Here is a 16691-nt window from a genome sequence, read left to right as displayed (position 1 = left end):
TAGAGCTGGGGATTAAGATATTTGTTTTTTTTATTTTAGATTTGAATCCTATGGTTGGTTATATAATGATCACTGAAAGCTTATATGATCATTAACTTTAAAATCCATAAAATTAATTAAAGTACATGAAAACTGGCCCGGATATCTATGCTAAACTAAAAAAAACTTTTCCTGCATAAAGAATCTTGTTTTCGTTGAGCTCTCCCACAAGAGACATGTACACGTACCCTTGATATCAAATTAACAACAAAATTCATTATCGAAGCCAGCTAGCTTCACAGCTACTCCAGGAAATCATGAACTTCCAACCTGGACTGCAGCACCTAGGCTGCAAAGGCCCCGGTTTTCTTCTCACTATTTTCTCACCAGCAAACCCTTTATCTAGAAGACCCGATTACAAAATATTTTTGGAGAAATTATTTTTGGCGTTTTCAAAAATTGAATACTATAATTTTATATTAATTTTGGTGTTTTAAATTCACAAGTACCTGACATTTTTTTAGAAAAAAAATAGGTGTTAAACAAGAATAAACTGATCATATGAATTTGGATAGGTATTATTAATGGACCAGTAAGAAATAAGTTTTTGGATAAAAAATCTATTTTATCAATGAGCTTGAACCAAGTGAGAGCGTGCTGGTTTTATTCAAAATCCTACATTTTCTAGGGTCGATGTCCTTTAAAAGTTCTATTGTGGCCTCATTTGTATATTCCAATGTATTATTCTATAAGCAACTTGAAAAGTTTGTAATCTTTCAATGTGGGATTAAGGTTTTAGGTTTGAAAAAATTATCAATCAAGGATTTTTATAAAAATTAATTTTTTATTAATTCATAATTAGTTTTAGACATGTTAATATTTCGAATTAAAATACCAACACCAACGTTGGAGAATTTTTTCCAACAAAGTCTTGATCTTAAATAAAATGGACTGCACTTTTATGAAATTATGAATCCTAAAATATGTATTAATTCTAGAGATTTAGGTAAGAAGTTAAACGTGTCTAAGAAAATAATGAAGTCACCCTTACAACATTTTTTTTTATAAAAGGTTATCTTTACTATGTGTTTTCTCCTAAATATATTTATGTGATTGTTATTAAGTATCCTAATTGTTTCTAGATTTTTTTATTTAATTTCAATTTTTTTGTGAAAAATTAACTTTGATTTTTAAACATATCATAAAATAACATCAGTCCCTAAAAATAGGAGACTCGTCAAAACATTTTGATGCTAATAACTAGAAAGGAAGATTACATCAAAATCGTTAAAAATAAATAGTATGTTTGCTACTTATTTTGAAGGTTGATGTTGGTCTTTAGAGATATCGTAAAATAATATCAGTTCCTGAAAATAAAAGACTCGTTAAAAATAATTGACAAGTATCCGTAGAAAGAAGGATTACATTGAAATTGTTAAGAATAAGCGTTCTGTTCCATCCGTATGGATAATGAGAAATGGCTTTGGACCCACAAGAGTACCAAATATAGGCTTTGTCTCTTTTGTTCTAAAAATCTTGTATATTAAGAGTTTTTATCATTGTTTATTTTTTTTTAAGTAATCTGGGTTTTATATTTTTTTTTTGTACAAGGTCTAATGGGACAATTATTTGGTTTAAGCTTTTAAAGGGCTTAGTAAACTTGTTATCAAGCCTAAAAATATATGCAACAAAAATATATTTTTCTTGTCAAATGCTAAAAAAATGTTTTTTTTTATAATGCTAAAAAGACATGCAAAATGATCAATTGGGAGACAGGGCTATAATTCTGAAACATCAATTGAAGATAAAATTTTATAAATTGATTGAAAAATTCAATTTAGGCTTGATTTGCTGGATAATAATCAATTATGATCTTGCAAGATTATCTAGAGTTTGGAATTGAGAAGTTGAATTGAGGGATTTGATCTTCTGATTTTAGATTGCTATAAAATTAATTCTACACTCAATTAGAACAAAATGGATTGAAATCAATGAATTAGTTAGACTAAATTGAATCAAATGGATTGAATTGGACTGAAATATTGAAGAAAAATATAGATCAAACATTTCCTCATTTCTTTTACAGTCCTTATATATTGAATTTTTCTAATTTCATTTAACTTGTCTACTTTTATCTTAATTTTTCTCAATTATGCCCTTGATTAAATTAAGAAAAGCCTCTCGAATTCTCAATTGTTTTGATATCCATCCTTAGTTTTTCAATTTTTTATTTTTAAGCAAAATTAACTTTCAATTTCAGTTTTTATTAATTAAGCTCTTTATTGATTTTCTAATTTGGCTATATATTTAAAACTCATCCTTGAACTTTTAATTTATTTCAATCTTAGCCAAATTAAATCAATTTAAGTTATTTTTTCAATTTCTTCTTCAATTCAACCCTCAATTATAACTCAAAAATTCTCAAACTTCATTTTTGCTTGTGATTCTCAATTATTGGTCCAATTTCAACCCTAACTATATTTTTAGTTTTGTATTTTTAGCTTTTTTATTATTTTTAACATAAGAATGAAAAAAATAATGAAAAGACTAAAATTGACTAAATTTATTGAAAATACATTTTTTGGGGTTTTTTCTATTTTTTTTCAAATATATACAAAAATGAGAGTAAAAATTGTGTCATGACAATATTAATATTTAATTTGACATCAGAATATTCTTTGACACTTTACATATGCAAGAGCATGCAAAGACAGAAAAATATCAACAAATAAAATCATTCATATAACTTGTAAGGATAAAATTAAAAAGAAATAAAGTTTGATAACCAAATTAAAAAAAATAGTGACCTAAAAGGAAAAAAAGGCTATGAAATAGTTAAATAAGTGTTGATAAATAATGTTTGTTATAATGTATTTATATACTGAAACACTGATGTGTTTTAGTTTATTAGTATTTAATAAAGTGTTTTATAAGATTTATTATCATAGTTGTTATTGGTCATATTTAGTACTGGAAATCTAACTCTAGCATGTTTTTTTTTTAGTTTCTTGTTTAGAATGTATTGTTATAAAAAAAATATTTTAATTTGAGACCACTAAATTAATTAAACATTCATCAACAAGTTAAATTATAGATACAACTTATAGTAATAAGAAAAAAATATTAATGTTTTTTCAAAACTTGAAATTACAGATAAACTCTAGAGAAAATTTGATTTCATAATTTTTAAAGGTCAATAATAATTATTAATAATTTTATAAAAATTATCATTCAAAACTATTTGAATAGGATAAAAAAATTGAATTGGTTAATAAAACCTAAACCAAATAAAATTCTAAAACCTAATTGAGAAAGGAATTACAAAATAACTAGAAAATTAAAGAAAATTCCAAAACAATATTTTTTAGCCTTATTTGGACATGAAAATGACCTTAACAAATTATAATGAACTAACCCATTATATAATTGGGCATGTAAAACATGCTCACAAGATTTTAGCCCAATTAAATATCTAGATAAAATTTATATTTGTTGTAATCAAAAAGTTCATTTGACTTGGCCATATTTCTTCTTGAAGTTGGACTTTTGATACGTGTTTCACATCAGGCTTCCTTGCTTAGAGAAAAATTCTTATAAAGTTCACGGTTAGAAATTGAACTCTTCTATGCCAAAAAAATATATACTTCAAATAGAATATTATAGCTAGCCTATTCACAAACTAAGCCTCTTTTATTGACATTTCAGCCAAATCGATCCCTCCAGCTTCTTTTTTTTCATCATTTAGACCAACCTTTCTTTTGCCTTCAAGAAGATAATTTTTTTCATTTGTCCTCTTTAATATCATTGTAAGCCTCTTAAGTAATTTCAACAAAGTATTCTAGCTTTTCATAAGATGGTTTAATCTTAACCTATTCAATGACTTTATATCATCCTTTATATTTTACTTTTACTTCGTGTTTTAGTTTTTTAGCATGTTTAATAACTTCATACTGTTCCTTTAGTTTTACCTTAACCTTAAAAATCATTTATTCTAGTTTGTTGACTCCTTTATAACTTTACTAGATCTTCGATATCTTTTCCTTTATTTATTATGATTCTTTGATATAAGGAGTTTCAAATGACTCAAATGGTTTCTTCTAATGATACTAGGACATTAACCTTTTTAATTCTTTTTATGTCAATTCCTCTAAAGATGGAAATGATTGTTTTTCTTCTGCTTTTTTGGAAACAAACTCTATAACTAGAGTAGTTGATTCACCATTAACAAAAGTGGCCACTAGAACCAGAACATTGGTTGTGTGTGGGTAAAGAATGAAATTATTTTTCAACTTTTTTTTATCATCGACTGGAACAATTTTCACCTCAAGTTGCTTTTCCTCTATATTTTTCCTCTTAGCTATTTGAAAAGGTTAAATAGAAGGTAATTAATAATAATATAATTGTTATTTAGTATAAAATCTCTTCATAATCATCTTGTAAAAACCTCAAAATTAATACTTTTCTCATATCTTTCCATAATAACAATCTAATAACTTTTTATAGGCTTACCAACACCTCTATCATCTAGAACATCATACCATCAATATTTAATATCATAAGTAAGTTTGAGTCTCACAAATTTTGCCTTCTAATAGCTAGGAATTATCTTTAATTGAAAATATGCTTCTAACTCTTATAACCATTTAATAAATTCTTTCTTCAAACAATTCTTGACAATTAAGAGAATTTCATCAAAATAATGAATGGGACTACAAAATAAGTAACTACAAAATAAGCTTATAGTGCATAGCTTATTGTAAAAAAAAAAACACTCTCTATATAGACATTATATTTATATAGGTTTGTGTAGATAGATATAGGGTTTGGTCTGCCTTGAGGTAAGTATTTGAGCATGCCACTCTCCTCCTCATGACCCTTGTTTGTGCCCTCTTGATCGTTGATCCAACTGATCAAGTCTTTCTATGTAATTGTTTTTTTGTATTGCCTCTCAAGCTTTTATAATATCTTACATGGCCTTTACCTTTACATTGCAGGGTGGGAAGAAGTTGCCAATATTTTTGTCCTTCAAACAGGTCAACTTGTTTTGATACTAATTAACGTATTGTATAATGATAAGAAAGAAAGAAATGGTTTCTCAAGATCTAAAAATTATAGTCCTAAACTATAGAAAAAGAAACTAAGATTCTTCAAGCTCTAAAATTATAGTTAAAATGTAGAGAAAACTCTGGTTTGATAATTTTTTGAAAAACAACATACAAAACTATTTAAATAAGAGCTAAAATTGACCTAGTTAAGGAAATTTAAACCAAATAAAATTATAAAACCTAACTAGTAAAGTAATCCAAAAATAACTAGGAAGGTAAAGAAAATTATGAATTAGTAATTAATGGGTCAAATTTGGATATGAAATAACCTTAATTGGTTACAAAAGCTAATCCACTATAAAAACATGCTTGTAGAACACACTTATAAAATCCATTATAAGTACCATTGTTTTTGCAGGTAGTGAAGTTAGTTTCCTATTAGTGAAACCACGGGATGACTAAGAAGATCAGTAGAGCATTGACAAGCATGAACTTGAGATAAATTAGATAGACAACTGCACAAAACTGTTACTAATTGTTTGTGGGATGACCTAACTGAAGAGATAGCTCAGACATTGTAATGTCCCTATCTCCATCTCAGTGGCCAAGAGAGGTCTTTGTCTACCATTAGGACCAAAATTATTTGAAAATCAATGCAAATAAAGATAAGTTGAAATGGTGTTCCCTTTACTAGTGGTCGCTGTATCCAAATATAGATTTTGCTGATGCAATATAAAAGCATGCGCACTTTTAGTGCACAAAATCTGCTATCTAGTCATCCAGCCTGAACTAGCTAATTAAGCACTCCTTTTATTTGATTTTGTGTTCTAAACAGGGATTTGATAAAAAAAAATTAAAATTTTTATATTTTTAAATTATTTTAATGTATTAATATCAAAAATAATTTTTTAAAAAATATTATTTTAATATAATTCTAAATAAATAAAAAACTTTAAAAACCGAATATTATCAACCATCCTCTACATGACATTAATAAAATTGGTGACAGGCTGACAAATCTTAGATCTCCTCGAAGTGCCTCACCAATCAAATTTCACTAAAGAAATAGTTTAAATGGAGACAAGCCTCTACGCACTTGTGGTGTGAGATTAACCAAAGCACTAGTGCTAGTCTTTTCTGTGGCTAGGCCCCGGTTTTAATTAGTGGCTCAGTAGCCATGTAATTCTTTACACGGAGCTCATTGAAGTTCAGTCAATCATGATTACCCCCTGATTAATATCATGACATATATAATATTCCACCACCAAGTTAACGGAAACAGTTTCAAAATATGACAAGAACTTTCAGAATACAAATAATTGTTGGTTAATTATGCTACTCACGATGAATCTTCATCAAATGAGAGCAAGATTGCTTATAACATGCTGTGAGAATGTTTTTTTTTTCCTTAACTATGAAGCCTCGCAACAATTGACTGGCTGAAGATTGGGCTAGCTTTTGGTTGACATGAAAGGAGAAATCGCCCATGGAGATCCAAGAAAACTGCCTCTACATCTGGGGCACCGCTCGGAGGAGGGGGGGCCGTGGACCAATCAAGATTGTGAAATGTGCAGGTAAAAAAGGATAGCAAAAGTTGGTCATTGTCCCCCCTCCTTCAAATTAATGTATTGCATCATCAAGATTTTGAAATGTTTTCATCAGATGCATATTTCCATTAATTTGGTAACGATGTTGATGTTTTTTTATATATATATATAAATGCAACGAGTGGAATCCGACGTCGTTGATAAGGACCTCTGCATTTAAAAATTGTGAGAGAAGAAGTAAAAATTAACTGGTGTGGGATTCATATTATATGCCTTGTTCATATAAAAGTTAAAACAACTTTATAGTATCAAAATCCCATTGAAACTCTCGATCGGTAGATAAGTCATTGCACAGACAAAATACGAGCTATTGCGTTTCATAATCAATATTACCTGGTCTGTGTGGAATGACAACAATGAACAAATTTGACGCAAGGTTCATGCCTCCAAGCTATTCATGTCTGTCTCATTGACTTTTACACCGCCATTTTTGTCATGCATCAAATCAAGCTGGCCCTTTTGTTTAAATCTTGAGATTTAGTAAAACCTATTCAAGATTCAAACCTTCATGATCCCATTAACGTCTATAACCCAATTCGGCTCTTCCAATTATGTTCTTATTGCATTTTCACAAGGCTGCATGCAAATTGAGTGGATGACCAAATTCAAGGTTAAAATTAAAATAAATTAGTCAGCAAAATACGCTAGTTACTTTTATATATGCTGTGAAGCTGATGAGTGGATGTAAAATCAGATGTAAATTCAATAACATTAGATTCACTCTAATATTGTTGGTTTGAAAAGGGATATATTTTGATAACGATTCGAAGTTAGCATAAACATGCATCAATAATTGACTTTAATTGTCTAGTATTTAAGCATGATCTATCATCATCTGCAAAAACAAATTAATATTCTGCAATGACGGCTAATGATAATTGATTTACTTGTCTAGTATTTAATTATGATACATCATTTGAAGAAAAAAAAAGAAATATTTTGTAAGGGTTGCTTGGAGAATGTTAAAGAATAATATAAATCATTTCTTAGAATCTCATCTAAAAACTTAAATTTTTAGGTTGAATTGGTTATTTGATATGATATTAGAGTCTTGATGATAAAGTGATCACGAGTTCGAATCTCATAATTTCTATTTATTTGATAAAAATTAAGCACAAGATAATGTAGGTTCGTATAAGTTTCAAGTCCAAAAAACTTTTACTTGAGGGGATGTATGTGTTAGAGAATAATATAAATCATATCATGTAATCTCATCTAAAAACTTATACTTTTAGGTTGAATTGGTTCTTTGATAGAACAATATAAGCTACAAAACATACTATTTGCATTTATCATCTAATGAGTAGTATAAAATATGAAACGTGTTATTTATCTGAAAAATTCAGAATGTTGATAGTGTATTGATATAATTCAATATAGAATAAAATATATTTAGCACTAAGTATTATTACCATACTTTTTTTTTCTCTTATTTTTATTATATACACGATATTATAAAAATCGAAGCAATTTACTGTTGGTGATACGTGGTTTTCTATTATATATAGATTTTTATTATGACTTCTTTTTTAAATGGTATTCTTATTAGCATTGTCATGCTCACATGACGATCGATCCTTTGTCCTTACTGTTTCTATGCAATGCTTCGGTTTCCCACGGATCAACCACATGGTTATCGTGAAGATGTCCCTTTTCCTTTCTTTTCTTCTTCTTCTTCTAGGTCTGAAGGTGTGCGTTAATCATGCTTCACAGTTGTATTCCTTGTTATATACTAAGCTTTTTATCTTTAAAACTCTGTGCATAAAAGTAGCTGACTAGGACTTCTTTTGGAGTTTATTAGGGTCCTGGGAAACATAATGAAAAATAAATGGAGTTAAAAATCATTAGTTGAAAGCCTCGACCGACTTGTTGTATGATTTGATGATGAAAAAGGCAATATATTGAATATGGTAAGAATTATGAATTAAATTTGAAATGGGGTTGGCAGGAGAGTTTATTTTATGCTGGGCATCTTAGGCGTTGGGTTAATTCTGAAACACATATTTTTATAAAAACAACTTTACACCTATATATATATAAAAAAAAAAATTAAAAAACAAAGTTCACACTTGTTTCCCAGATCATTGAACCGTGCATTTGCGTGCTCTTATTGTTTAAATAAACTTTATCCGTTACCTTGTGAGTTGACACAAAAATATCCTTTATGATTGGTGAGGTTCATAAAAAAACCACAACGATTAAGGTTGTAACGTCCTGAATTTTCATATTAATTTTAAACAGTTATATTCATGTACACTTTCTTTTTTTCTTGTCTTGTCCTTATTTCATTTCATTATATCTTATACAGGTAGATTTTTTGGATGATTTATAACACATATATCTAGTCTGTATAGGATCTTTTAGGGTTCATCATTTTATAAAAAAAATTAACCAAACTGAAACCGGTTCAAACCGACCGGTTTCAGTTCGGTTTGGTTTTTAGGACAAAAACCAGTTCAAACTGGTTTGGCTCGGTTTTTTCGGTTTGGCTCGGTTTATTTCCAGTTTGGCTCGGTTTTTTTCGGTTCAGGTTTGGTTTGTTTTGGTTTTTTCGGTTTTAAGCTTATAAAACCAAACCGAACCGGTCGATTTTTTCAAAATTTTAATCGGTTTTTTTGGTTTTTTTTTATTTTCTCGGTTTAATCGATTTTTTAGTTTTTTTGCTTAGTCCTAGGATCTTCCATTTTCAAATAATAAATTTCTCCAGTTAATAAAATTTCAACAAAAATTTTTATGTAAAGAATTTTATTCAAAATTTTTATCTCGCATTGAAACCTACAAACATAAAAACAACTCAATCACATATAAATCATGCAACCAACACATATATAAAAGTTGCTTGAGGCCCATAATCCATCAATTCCATCAACTACATAATTATACACAATATACATATACATATCTATTCTATTCTATTCTATTCAGACAAACCCAAGATTAAAGCTTTACATCAAATAGATAATTATATCCCTAAAAAAAATAAAAGATCACATTCTCTCTTTAAAATCCAAAAGTTATTTGAGCCAAAATACATAAAATAAACAGTTAAGTTTTATATAATTACTATCTAAAGTAAAAAACTAGGAAAACTCGAGTTCGATGTCAAGATGGTGTTAACAAATGAGAACTCATAAAATCTATAGTATCTTATGGAGTATATATTAACCATATTGTGTTTTCAATTTCATTCTTTTTTTATGGATGAATTTTCTTAACATATTTCATTATTTATTGCTTGAGCGCATAATTCATTGATATCGGTTCTCGTTTCTTGAAGGCATAGTTCATTCATTTATCAATTTTCTCGCCCTAAATATATATATTTCTTTCTATATCAATTTTTCTTGCCTCGATGGCATATTTTATTCAATATCTATTTTTCCCATCTTGAAGGCATAGTTCATTTATTATCAAGTTTCCCGTCCTTAAAACATATTTTCTTTTATATCATTTTTCCTCTCCCTGAAGGCATGGTTCTTTTGATATCAACTTTCCCCTAACAAACATGCATTTATATACATATACTATTCGTAATCTAACATTTATAAGAATAGCTTAAAAACATAAGGGGGTAAAAGGCGAACCCTAACCTAGAGGTCCTGTTGAGTGTGCTCCTAAACAAACAGGTCTCACTCTAGACACCTCATTTACAAATCCTAACAATAACAAATCAACACCATATTTGGCCAAACATGCACACATATCCATTCATTTAGCAACCAATTTAGCCCAAACACATAAGTACACAAATTACCATAAATAATTACATAAATTTAGTCTATTTCGGCCATTATAATATATGCAAACTCAATCTATTCTTCAACAATGATATAAACAAATTTAACCACTTCTTTGTTTAAAATTACTGGTAACATCAATATCATATACACCAATTGGCTTAACAAACAGAACACACACACACACATGTATTCTTTTGGCCATGACAGTCTATACTCATATACGTTCACAATAGTCATAACAATTCATATGTATATAAACACATTCACGGTTACCATAGCAACCCATATTTCTCACACTTTCAGGCTATTATAACAGTCTATATATACTTATTAGTTCACACCATAACTCCAAAGACCTAATCAAATCCTATATTTTCAACTTGTATGTAGCATATAATTCCATATTTTTGTTACCTTTTTACATCGAACATATTTTTTTTTTTCCCTATTTTTTCTAATATGCCAATCAAGACTCATATACATTACCATTTATTACAAAATCTCAATCAATTCCTAAGCATAATCACATCATCAAAACACTAACATTAATACAATTCTACCCATTTTCATAGTTTTATCTTTCCATATTTATTAAACATAATTCAACATCTAAACATTCTATTTCACATGAATCACAATCATGATTAAACACAAATCCATCACCATACCAAAAAGCATCACAACATCATTGAAACATTAAAAAAATCACACCATTTATCAAATTTCCACATTTTCATCATTCTAACATACAACCATATTTATGTAAACTTTTAGCAACTCATATTATGACATTCAAGACCAATCTTAAGCATTCTCAATATTATTTAAAACATCAAGCTCAACTCAATTTAATTAAGTTTCTAAATCCCTCAAAAACCCTAAACACAGTCGACCACTAATTGTCTAAATTAAATGCAATTATGGTTTTTATTTTTTCTTTAATTAATACTTAATCATGTCATCTAAACAACAACAAAACCAAAAATCACACAATTTGGCATTTCCAATCAAATTTTCATAAACTCTAAAAACTCTAAAATTAAGGATTTTCAAACCCCCCTTGACCATAATCACGAAAACAATTGCATTTAATTGAAAAGGAAACCTCTCACTACAATCAATTAATCCAAATATAGGAGCCTTTTTCAACAATTCCCAAGAATTCTCCTTCTTCTCTTCCAATTAAACATTTTTTTCTATCTATACTCAAACTCCTAACCTCTCTTTTTCTAGGGTTTCCTAATTTAGTTTGATTTCTTGTTAAAAATCATAAACTCACTCTCTCTTTTCCACCTAAATGAAAGAAATGAAGAAGATGAAGAAAAAGAGAAAAAGAAATCCATGTTTTCCCTCCATCTCCAATACCATTAATCTTCTTTAAAATGGGAAAGAAGGGTTTTCCTTCAATTTATAACAATTCCACTCATTTAATATCCCACAAGTTATTTCGATCAAGTCTCTAAGCATCAATATTTTTTATGTATAGATTTATCTTTTATTTCGTCCGAGGTTTTACGTTAATTAACTGGGAATTTTTAGCCCTAGTCATAAATTTTCCTCTTAATTTATTATTTTTTGGTTGAAAAATTACATTAATATACACGAGTTTAAAATTTTAGGTTGTGGTTTACATTCTCCCCTGCTTTTAAAATTTTGTTCATGAAATTTAAATTCATACCTCTTCTAGGAACAAACTTGGGTACTTTTTTCTCACCGCTAACTCATTTTCCCAAGTCTCCTCAACTACTTGGGAATTCCTTTACAGTACTTTCACTGAAGGAACTTTTTTGTTCTGTAATTTATTTTTGCTTTGATCAACAATCATTACAGGTTTTACCTAAAGTGTTAAATCCTTTTTTATCTCCATCGGGACTTGCAACAAAATTCAAGAAGGATTCAATTCAACTTTTCAAAGTAGTGATGCATGAAACACATCATAAATCCTAGATAAATGAGACGGCAATGCTAGTTTATAAGCTTCTAGCCCAATTGTTTTTGTAATCTTAAAGGAACCGATATATCTTGTTGCTAATTTTCCTTTCTTTCCATAACAAATTATGTTCTTCCAGGTTATAACCTCAAGAGGTGTTTTTTTATGGAGATAAGGAGTTACAGTGTAATTACATCCTTGTGATATTTTGAGTTACATTATACTCAAAACGATATGTATTGGATCAATATAACATACTTAGGGACTTTCATAGGGTCCTAGAAAATTTTTACAAATAAGTGTTGGGTTTGGGTAAGGTGCATGAGCTCATTAGAAGTGGAAAATAGATCTAGACACGCTGCCTGGACCCAAACACATTTGACTCGGGCATGATAGCTTAAGGCCACATGGGTGCTAGGGTGTTGGGCATGACAACATACCAAACATTGAGCAGCAGTAGATGTATGCCCTGCTTAGGCATAGGCCTAACATGGGCTCGCACTACCACACCCGAGCCCATCCACTTTGGCACTAATTGGGTTCACGCATGATAGCCCAAGCCTATATAGATGTTTTTTTAGGCTTTTTAAGGTTGTTTAGATCTTTTAGGGAGTTTTGTTGGCATGTTAAATTCAGTTTTATCACTTATCCATGAAAATTAATAAGTAGTTAGGAGAATATATATATATATATATATATATATATATATATATATATATATATATATATATATATATATATATGTTTGAAAATGGTTGTCGCGTGCTTGGCACGTGCCAGTGAGTGGGCGTCGCTTACACCCATTAAAAAGCACATGCACCATCAAAACAGCACTGAGTGCTGCATTTTGAGATGGCGTTCAATGCTCCTCGCCACACTAAGCATGGTGGTGAGGCACGTGTGCTGAGGCAGTATGTGGAGGAGTTTTGAACATGGGTTTTTCCCTCCCTCCCTCTTTCCCCTCTCTCCTAGAAAACTATGTTGTCCATTGTAAAAAAGAAACAAGAAGGTCTAGTTATTTGTTTGTTAAGTTAAATTAAGTCTTTATTCTTTTGATTGTACTATATTTGGCCTTGAATCATTTTTTGAGTTAGTTTTCTTTCAATTTCATCCCTTTATAATTGCTTTTTATGTCAGATTTAGTCCTTATTTTTTTAATTGTAGTGTGTCTGGTCTTAAATTATTTATCAAGTTTTTTTTTAATTCATCTCTTTGCACTTGATTTTTATATTAGATTTGGTCCCCATTTTTTTAATTGTGATGTATTTGGTCTTGAATCCTTTATTGAATTGATTTGTCTTTGAATTTCATCCCTTGACATTTTATTTTTATATCAAATATGGTCTTCATTCTTTAGATTGTTATTTTTAGTTGTTCTTATCATTTTCTAGATTGAAATTGTTTTTCAATTTCATCCCTTATGATTTTATTTTATTTTATTTTTGTGTCAAATTTGGTTCTCTTTCTTTTTAAATCTATACTTTTTTAAATCACTTTTTTTTATTTTTTAAAGTTACCCCTAATTATTTTGGTTGATTATGAATTTTACATTGTTATTTTTTCAGGTTAGACTTTGATGTTGTGATCTGGTCTCATGATACATGCTATAAAATTCTAAAACTTGGATCAAGTTGGCTTCAGTTATTTTTCATTATTTTTTTAAATTACATCTATAATCATTAAGTTTGTTGGAAATTAGTATTCTTTGTTTGTTTGTTTTTTTTCATTTTGGATTCATATGTTAATTTGAATTGTTTTTCAATTTTGCCCTTCAATTCAAGATTTTTGTTTGTCCTCTCAATTTTTTTTCTTCAAATGAGGTCCTTATTCTTTTAATTGTTATTTCTTTATCCTTTAGTTTTTTTTATTTCATCATTCAACATTTCAATTATTGGAATTTGGTCTCCTAGGTTTTTCTCATTGTTTATAAGCCTTACCCAGGAGTCAATGAAGGGCAATGATTGGGTCACAGGTCAAGTGGATTAACTCAAGTTAACCTAATCCAACCAAATTCTTTTTGTTTTTTTAAATCAAAATGATATCATTTTGAAAAAAAAATAGTCAACGGGTTTTGGCCTTGTTTTGACTGGATTTTCCTTGTTTAATCAAAATGTGGGTCAACCTAGGTTTTCGATAGTCTTACACTTGATTAATTCTCCCTCAATTTTTTTTGAAGATTAGCCCAATCATGGGTCAATATGCCGGGTCAAGCCAATTTTTAAAATAATTGCTTTTCAAATATGATGCTTCTAGTTTAGTCAATACGTAGGGTCATGAGTTTGAAAAGTTTACATAGGTTTATATCGATTTCTTTTCTTATTACATCTTTTGAAGTTGTTCGTTTTAAAAAAGGAGTTTCGTTTATCCGGGTGGCATAAGTTTCTTTTGAAGTCATTTTTTTTATTCTTTTTTTATTTGATCCTTCAAAATTCAATTTTTAAAAAAATTAAACTTTGTTTTTTTTCTATTTTATCTTTTATTTAATTATTTTATCCGCAAGATCCTACTTGTGGGTTTTGACAACCTCACTTAATTTTACAAGTATTTTTTTTATTTTTTACCTTATATTTCGAGGTGAGGTTGATTCTATTAACTAAATTTATTCAGTTTACGGCGAAGCGGGTGCCATCTTCTTAGAGCCTGTTTGGGAACGCGGCTGTGGCTGCGTTCCCAAAAAATTTGAAATTTTTTTTTTTTTTGCTAAAATTTAATATGGTTTGTACGTTTTGGATCGTTTTGATGTGCTGATGTCAAAAATAATTTTTAAAAAATGAAAAAACATCGTTGGCATGCATTTTGGCATGAAAAGTTATTTGAAAAGCACCTGCAACCACACTGTCAAACACGCTCTTAGTATTAACTAAAAGCCAGCCGCCCCTAACGAGAAAAGAAGTAGAAAAGGTATGTCCACTTATAAAAACCGATATAGTGTTGTTTTATGATATAATTTTCACTTTTTTTCGGAATACAATATTTATGCTAATACCTGATATTCTGTTCTTTTTGCTGAGAGGATCTTAATTATGGTTTGTCGCTGACTAAAATAATTGAACTTAAAACTTTTATAATGATTAAAAAAAAAAACACACACACACACACACAAACCTCCTCAACCATTAATGATTCTTCTGAACTTTACAAAATAAAATATAGGATAAATTATAATAACTTCTTTGAGATATTATGAAATTATAGTGATCATCTACAAATTTCAAAATATTACAAAAAAAAACTCATTTAAGTGAATATTACAAAAACCTCCCTTTTTTTATCTAAAATACCCTTAATATTTTTTTTTATCAAAAAACTCATTTCTATGAAGGCCTAAGATCTGTAACATTAAAGACATTAAAAAAAAGGGTTCTCAATATTTATGCTTGATTTTTGAGTATCTTTAGACTCAGCTGGAACATCAATGCCTAGATGGAAAAATGTCTTTTGAAAATAGCTTCATAATGGAAAAGGAGACATGAAAAGTAAAGGGAAAAAAAAAAAAAACCTACCTTTAGCTTTTAAGATGTCAATAAGATGTGCCAATTAATTGTTTCATCGGTTGAATGAGGTGTTTGGAGCATACTAGATTTTGAGTCTAAATATTCCTCCTCCCGATGTAAAAGAAATGTCTTTGCAAGTTGAGGCATAAAGCATCATAGACGAGAAGTATATTATTTATTTTGCACATATTATTCAACATTATATTCCAATGTTTCCACTAAGGAGAGAAAATTGTGTAAACTCTCTCGTCAACAACTGGAACTAAAACATAGAAAAATGGAAATGGAATCATATCCTTCATAATAATTGAGCAGAAAAAGCAAAGATGTTAGATGCAAATCAAAGTAGTGTGTGTATATTTGTTGGATAACAAATTCATTTATTCCACGAGATAACTTCAATTATTACGAGTAGTTCATTCTTTATGCTTAGAAATTAAACCTACTTGACACTTTTGAGCACTTGATTAAGAAAAACATGCTCACATTCATCTCATTTGTAGATGTCATGAAAAAGCTATGCAAAAGAGAATATTTTTTAGTAGGTCATTGACAAACAGAAACATTATAAGAAAGATAATAAACAGAAGTAACATAAAATTACATCGAATAGAGCAACAAGATGTCAAAAATTTTAATTCAGAATTTTATTACTGAATATTTTATTTTAGTTTTGTATTAGTCCTAGGCCTAAAATGAATAAGAAAAAATAAAATTCTTAAACCACATAGGAAAAATAAAAACACCATAAAAAAAATGTTTTCTCAAACTTAACAGAATAAAAATAACAAAGGAAACAAGTAGCTTTCTCTAAAAATCCTTCAACATTAGTCTACTTGAGTTGGAAGAAACTCGTTTTCGAGTTCAAAATGTTCTTACCTTAATTCTATGATGTC

Source organism: Populus nigra, chromosome 1, assembly GCF_951802175.1.
Source record: "Populus nigra chromosome 1, ddPopNigr1.1, whole genome shotgun sequence".
NCBI lineage: Eukaryota > Viridiplantae > Streptophyta > Magnoliopsida > Malpighiales > Salicaceae > Populus > Populus nigra.
The sequence above is the reverse complement of the archived record's forward strand: the minus strand, read 5'-3'. Positions refer to the sequence as shown.